Source organism: Echinops telfairi, unplaced genomic scaffold, assembly GCF_000313985.2.
Source record: "Echinops telfairi isolate 266 unplaced genomic scaffold, ASM31398v2 ScPeMD7_1;HRSCAF=3_0, whole genome shotgun sequence".
NCBI classification, from domain to species: domain Eukaryota; kingdom Metazoa; phylum Chordata; class Mammalia; order Afrosoricida; family Tenrecidae; genus Echinops; species Echinops telfairi.
In genome coordinates this window covers 88,713,032-88,721,052 of record NW_022103896.1, presented here as the reverse complement: position 1 = coordinate 88,721,052, position 8,021 = coordinate 88,713,032, and the positions used below count along the sequence as shown (strand labels likewise).

The 8,021-nt window shown below is 40.6% G+C and overlaps 1 pseudogene; it reads left to right on the top strand.

Moving 5' to 3' along the window:
* LOC101649344 overlaps window positions 1-1,700 on the top strand; it is an 8,296-nt pseudogene extending 6,596 nt beyond the window's left edge.
* Window positions 1,701-8,021: the final 6,321 nt, after the last annotated feature.

Here is an 8,021-nt window from a genome sequence, read left to right as displayed (position 1 = left end):
CTTTTGATAGCCAGGCACCATCAGCTTTCTTCACCACGTTTGCTTATGCACTCATTTGTCTTCAGTGATCATATCTGGGAGGTGAGCACACAATGATTTGACTTTTTGTTCTTTGATGCCTGATAACTGATTTATTCGGCACCTCGCAATCACGTAGGTGAGCTTCTTCCATGTGGGCTTTGTTGCTTCTTAGCTAGATGGCTACTTGTTTACCTTCAAGTCTGTAAGACCCTAGATGCTATATATTTTGAGAGCCGGGCACCATCAGTTTTCTTCACCACATTTGCTTATGCACCCACTTAAAAGACAATATTTTCCTTGTCAAAATTAGAGTCCACAACTTATCACTGGGGTTTGTTTCCCAAGACCGCTTCAGTGGCAAAGCTGTTGGAGACATTGCATTATCTGGTGACTAAAATCATACAATAAACACCAAAAAAACCTCTATTGTATCTACATTATCATAAAATGTTTAATATCTGCATACTTTTTCTTCTGGATTTTGATAAACATGGATTTTCTTTTAGCTCTCAAAGCTGCCCTATTGTCCAATACTACAAACTAAAGTGGATCTGAGCTCACTACTGCTCAGCTTCATGGTTCCCCTGATGGAGAAGAGAGAGCCAAGAAGTCAAAAGCCTGGCAGTGGATGGGCAAATAGCCTTCATCTCCCACCGCTATTCCCTGGCTGCAACCAGCACAGAGCAGACAGAGGCAGACAAAGATGGGAGGATGCCTGCCAGCCTATGGGGTAGACTGGGGCACGAGGTGTATAAACTAAGATATACTGGAAATGCAAACCACAGTACATCATCCCTTTCTGTATTGCTGTTAAGGAGTCAGCAAAAGTTGGTGAGCAGCATAGAGGAGGGTGAAGAGGTGTTGACCTACACTTCTTCTTTGGTGATGAAACAATAGAAAAACCTACATAGGCTGCAAAGTTGCCAACCCACTGTGGCTGAAGGATGGGACTTGACAGTAAAGGTTTATGGAGTAAAGGATCTTTTAATATTTGAGTGCAGAACCAGAAGGCCATTATTTTCTTTTGGTTGAATATTCCAGAAAATGGAAAATACAATGTCAATAATGTTGATTCATTCAATGTTCCAAGCTTGTACAATGGTGTGCAGGCTATTCTTGCTTCAGCTGCATCCTGGACCACTAGACCAGTACGAGAACACATGCTGACTGCTATTGTCAGTCAGTGGGGATCGTTTCACTCTTGTCATTCCTGTGGCAGAAAGATATGTGATTGGCACTTGTATTAAGCACATCCAATTGCCTGACAAGATATATAACATATTTAATTCAGCAGTGGCTGAGAGACCAAGAAGTAGGAATCCTTCTAGAACAATCCCTGAAAGCTATTAAGGCAACAAAGGGGATGTATAATTATATCTGCCCAGACTTAGTAAATGAATTTAAGTATGAAACAGATGGATCAAAGTGGATTAAAGTGTACACTAGAATCAATGCTATCTCAAAAAGCGTGTCCCATTGATGTTAATTATGAGAGATTCTTAGGACCAGAATTGTTCCCCCCCCCACTGAGAACTTGTGAATCCAGACTTAACAAGCCTATCTGCGAAGTTCTGGATGAAATAATTTATGATTGTCCTGTTCTTATCATACCTCTTTGCTGCACGAACACTTTTCTTTCTATTCGGCTATTTTGGATATTGTTTGCAAAAGAACTGTAGATACCAGGCCAAAATTAAGTAGGGAATGGAGTGGTGGTAGATGACAGCCAAATCCTACTGGTGTATAAGTCATTACACAACATGAAGTGATACACAGTTGGGTTTGGAGAGTCCGTTCTGGCTTTCACACCTGAGTTCTACTAAGTATTGAGCAGCAAAGAAGATTATGGAGAAATTAATGGTAGATTAAAAAATTGATTGTGGTGATGATTGCATAACTCCTTTTGATGTAATTGAATTATTGAATTGTATGATATGTGGATTATATGTCTATAAAACTGCTTTTTTTTTAAAAGAACAAAACAGAAAAGAAAGTAATTAGAGCTGGCATTTGTCATTAGAATTCAGTGTTTGCGGTCATGGAGTAAAATTTACTTCATAGAGGGAGAAAGGGGGAACAGAGGACAAGGTCTACACGTGGCCTCCTCCCTGGGGGACGGACAGCACAGAAGTAGGTGAGGGAGATGTGGGATGGGGTAAGATATGATAAAATAATAATAAATTATAAATTATCGGGGGCTCGGGGGGGGGGGGGGAGGGGGGAGGGAGGAGGAAAAATAAGCTGACACCAGGGGCTCAAGTGGAAAGTGGGTGTCGTAAGAATGATGACGTCAACATATATACTAAAGTTCTGGACACAGATGACATATGTACAGATTGTGATGAGTTGTATGAGCCTCTAATAAAATGATTATTAAAAATTGTCCAAAATTAAAAATAAAATAATAGAAATTACTTTTTAGAAATAAATATATTGCAATAGCTGCCAAAAAAATTTACTTCATAGCTGGAGTTAGGGAGGTGGGGAAGAGCTTATCTTTCTGATTGCCTGTTTTGTCTGGATGACTAGGTTTTAAAAAATTATTATTAATTGGGATTTATCACATATATCATGTCATTCCATAAATCAATCATGTCAAGCAGAATTTTGCCATTGCTACCACAAACAGTCTTTTTCTACATGAACTCCTTGACATGGTCTACCATTTACCCAACCACCACCACTCTACCCACCGCCCCCCAAAACCCTTATTCTACTTGCAGTTTCTGAAGGTTTAACAACCCTGGGTTTCTTATACCGACAAAAGCAAAAAGCATATAACACAACTTTAAGAGGGTGCCCTCCAATGACATAGCACCTCTGAGATACACCCCTGTATGAACATACTGAAAACAAATAAAACAATACAAACCCAAAGTACAGAAACATTTGGAAGCCAGATCCGGTCCAGCCTGCATTATAATGGGGATCTACTGACAAAGTTTTAACTGTTCAAGACAGATTTCTGTCTTTGATTTTCTATACCCATCTCTCTCAAGCAATCTTTATAGTGATCACTTTCCTCCCATGCTCAATTTTAGATAGGTGGAGATCTCTGGAGGCTTATTTTCTATGTAATTCCTCTAATGAATCTTGGGCTTCCACTGTCATCCATTGCCTTCTGCAAACCGGATTCTCACAATTTAGCCTCTGATCCCTCCTTTGACTTCAGAGTGTATGCTTTACAATGCTTCAGTGCTTCTTCCATGTGGATTTAGTTGACATCTTACTTAAAGGACTGCTTGTTTGGAGACAAGTCTTTAAGACCTCAGATGCTATTTTATCTGCCAGCCTTGCATCATCTAAATTCTTTGCAACATTTTGCTCTAACATCCGTATCTTCTGTGTTCCCTTCCTAAGCAGGGAACAGGCCCAGGATGTGAAAACTGTGTTTAAGTTGGAGCTAGGATTTAGTGTGGGCCCCAAACCCATTTCTGGATCTATGCTTTCCCCCCCATTTTTTATTTGTTATTACTTGAGAGTTTATACATATATCACACCTATCCATTGTTCAATCACATCAAGCAGAATTGTATGATTGCTTCCAAAATCAGTCTCTGAACATATTCTTCCTTCCTGAACTCCTTGACATCATCTCCCTTTGATCTTGCCCCTTCTGTACCCCCCAGACACCTTTGTTCTATTTGTTGTCCCTACAGGCTCATCAATCCTGAGTTTTATTTACCGAAAAATAGAGAAACCAATAACACAACATCAAGAGGATGACCCCCACTGGCATAGCACCTCTGAGATAAACCCTAATATAAACAAGCAGAAACATAATAAATCAGAATTCTGTCACACGATGGCCAGAACAATGCATATCTTAAGACAGCATATGGATATTGAAGTAGCATGACCTTGTTTGTCCACCAGCCAAGAGGACTCCACTCTCAGTACAGCTGTCTTCCGATTCCGCAGACACCAGGCATTTCTGAAATAAGTCCTCAGGTTACAAGTGTGTCTGAGGGAAAGTCCAGCTCACCGAGGTGGGGGGGGGAGCTCCTGCATGGGATCACATGAGCCAGCCTCTCGGGCATGCCATGCACACCACAGATCTAGGATGTAGTGTCCCAGCATTCCATGACACCGGCCGGGGTCCCTGGGATACCCCTAGATGCATGAGTTCCATAGTGCCTACCTGCTCCATGCAACCAAAGACACAACCCACCTAGTGGCCCCCAAAGCATGCTCAGTTCCTCCTCCTCCCACCTGGAGGTCCGCACTCCCTCCTGTTCCACCAACAGACATTCACCTGTACTCGCCCAGGCTTGACCATGCCCTCTCCCCTCTCCTGCACTGCCCCTCCCATCAGTAAGCCTCATCCCTCTGACAGGGCAGCCTCCCTTGTGGCGGACCTCACCACAGATCCACATGGCAGTCACTCAGCAGACAGCATTCCGCCCCCCCACCCCCCCACCACACACACACATTGACCACTTGATCCCAGCTAACTTGAGGTGTCCCCAGGCCAAGTGACCTACACAGTACTTACCTAGAGCAGATGGCATATGGTTCATTGGCACCGGTCAGGCTCTCTACTAGGTAGTCTACCCCCCAGCACCGCCCCCCTTGACACCCCAGCCAGAAGACTGGATGCCCTGTAAGCCTGAGCTTGTGCCTTGTCTGTTGCTTATTCCTACAACAGTGAACTCATATAGTATTTGTCCTTTTGTGCTTGACTAACTTCACTCAGCATAATGTATTCCAGATCCCTCCACACCTTAAGGTGTTTCATCGCTGTTTTTTAGAGATGCGTAGTACTCCATTGTGTGTATATACTAGAGCCATTTTGTCGACTCTTCTACTGATAGAAATTTAGGCTTCTTGCTGTTGTGAACTGTGTTGCAAAGCATATGAGGGAGCAAACATCTATTCGTGATCTGTGTTTTATTTCTTTTGGGTATATACCCAGTAATGGTATTGCTGGATCATATGATATTCCAATGGGCATCTGCTTTAGATATTGCCATATCACCTTCCACAGTGGCTGTACATATTTAAAAGTGGATAAGAGTTCCAATGCCCAGTATTTATTGTTCTTATTTGTTAAAAATTGGGCTATAGTTATGAGCATTAGGTGGTGTTATGACAGGGTTCTCTAGAGAAACAAAACCAGGACACTTATTATTTTATATATATATACTGCATGAAGGAATATAACAGTGAATTAATCCAAACAGCAGTACAGAGGCTCAGTTCAACTCCTTTCCATGAAACAGTTAATATACTGGAAATCCTTTAACTTACAAGGGTTGCTGGGTCCAAGGTCAAGGAAGCAGACAGTTGAATCTTCCACAGAGCAAAGCAGGAAGTCCAGCCACAGGCAGCAAACAGCAGGCAGGCACCAACAGTTAGCCAGATGACAGGATCCGACAGTCCCAAGCTCAAGTGATGTATACAACAGCAGTGAGGTGAAGCAGGTCTCAAAGGAACCTCAAGCCATAGAGACACGATCCCTGGGTTGGGTGTCCCAAGGGCAGTGTAACTCACAAGTTGAGGCAGAGAATTAGCTAAGGCAGCCTCATGTTGGTCCAATCACCAGAGAGCAAGAGAGAGAGAGGCAGGCCTTGCCAAGCCATTTATCTCTTTGTCCTCCAATCAAACTGTAATCTTATTAATCCCACATGTTCTTATTGGCCAGGTTGGCACAATAAACCTACCTATCACAGGTGGGATCTCATGGTTGTTTTGACTTGCATTTCCCAGATGGCTGGAGGACTGCAGCATTTCCTCAGGTGTTTATTAGCCATCTGAGCCTTTGGGGGTTGTCTGTTCAGGTCCTTTGCCCACCTTCTCAGAGGGTTATTAGTTTTTTCTTGTTGTAGGCTTGTATAATACTATAGATTTCAGTAATCAGTCCTTTTTATGTTATGGTGTTACTAAATATATTTTTCCAGTCTGTGCACTCTCATTTTACCATTTTAATGATGTGTTTTGATGTACACAAGTGTTTTATTTTTAATAGGTCCCGCTGATCTATTTTAGCTTCCATGGAGTGTGTTTCATTTACTATTTCTGATAACCTGTATGTTCTGCACTATAGCTACTAGCTTTGTCCCAATTTTCTCATCGATGATCCTGATAGCTTTGGGTTTTACATTTAGGTCTTTGATCCACCTTGAGTTTGTTGTTCGTTGAGTGAAATATGGGTTTTGTTTCATCCTTCTTCAGGTAGGATATCTAGCTTTTACAACACTACTTATTGAAAAGGGCATCTGCTTTCCATTTAATATATTTTGGGTCTTTGCGGATGACTAGTTTTGAGATTTAAAACCTGACTTGAAATAATAAGTCCAAACATAAGTATATAGGAATATGGGATGCTACTCCCCCTCAAATGGAATTTTTTCCAAAGCTATGTATTTAAATTTTTTTACAAAACAACCTTATCATCTTCAAAATACTCTCCATGACACTAAGTACATTTGTCAAATTTGAGATTCCATTCTTGCAAACATTTTTCAAACTTATCTGTTTGGATAGCTGACAGCACCTCCCTCGTTTTCTTTTCTTCACCTCTTCTTTGTTGTCAATTCTCTATCCTTTCATGTTCCTCTTCATTCATGAAAACAAAAAGAAGTTGTATGGAGCAAGGTCAGGTGAGTTAGGTGTGTGGGGTAAGAGAGCATGATATTTTTTGCCAAAAACTGGTGGACTTGGATGGCTGTGTGAGCAGGTGCATTGTTGTGGTGGCAAAACTAGTCCCATATCTGCCCCAAGCTTTTTTGTCACACATTGTTACTCAATCTTTTCAGAACCTCTAAATAGAAAGCTTGATTAATAGTCTGACCCGGTAGAATGAACTCCAAATGCAATGTAAGTTGACATTTCACCTTCCCAGAATGAGGTTTGTCATCAATTGACATTTCACCTTTATTGGAACGAGGAACCCACTTGTATACTTGAGTTTTTCCCACAGGGCTATCCTTGGAAGCTGTGTTCAACATCACAACATTTTCTGTGGCATTTTTCCAGAGCAGGAAACACAATTTCACAGCTGCACACCATTCTCTTAAATTGGCCATCACACACACACACACACGCACACAAAGTTTTAGCGAAACTGCTTTTACAAAAAAGTTCACTGTGACTAGAGAGAACTTTCCCAGGTGACCAGTGGGCGCACTAACTCAGAGTGAGTGTCTCTGGAAAAATGTGTACTATGCTTCGCTCCACCCTGCACAATTCCCATTTCACATTACCCCCTCATATTTTCATAAGTGGATCATCATGTGAATTTAGAGGAAAACCAAAATGATTAAGTGTTTCTCCTTAGATTGAATAACTGAAGTTATGTGTTGCAGAAAGAAATGGATTTTCGTTCTTTCTGTGACCTGATATTTGGTATATTATTTAATAATGCAGATTTGATGGGATTTATCAGTATGTAGATAGCTTTATGCTGAATAATTTGTACACTTATAAGTATACAGTGTCATAGCTTGTTTTTAGTTCATGTTTTGAGAAAAAAGTCAAAGAAAAACTTTTATTTGAAGAAATAAAAGTGACCAAGTAAAGGATTAATTAAGAAAATAATAACCTCATGAGAGTTGGCCTTCATACTTGTGGAATTCTCGTTGGTATGAATTACTTCCATTGGCTACCCTCTAGCCCAGTGGTATATGCAAGGATTTTTGAAACTAAGAAGCCAGTTCTTGGATTATTTGATATCAGCTGTGCTTTCAGATTTTTCACATTCTCTTTCTTACTTTACAGACAAAATTATTGTTGGACCAGGACTGCAGGTTCTGCAGTATCATTACATTAAAAATTAATTTGATTATGAAAATTTGTGTATTTGAAACCTACCATCATTCTAGTAAAATAAATAAACAAATAAATAAAATGGATCTGAGAACAGGTGTGTGGCATTTGAATTCTCATCCCATTACTTGACCTAAAGAAGACAATTTCAGTTTGTATTTTGATTTCCTCATGCATAGTAAAAGTGAAGACAATTTCATCTTCTTAGAAATACTTTCTGAAGATATCAAATG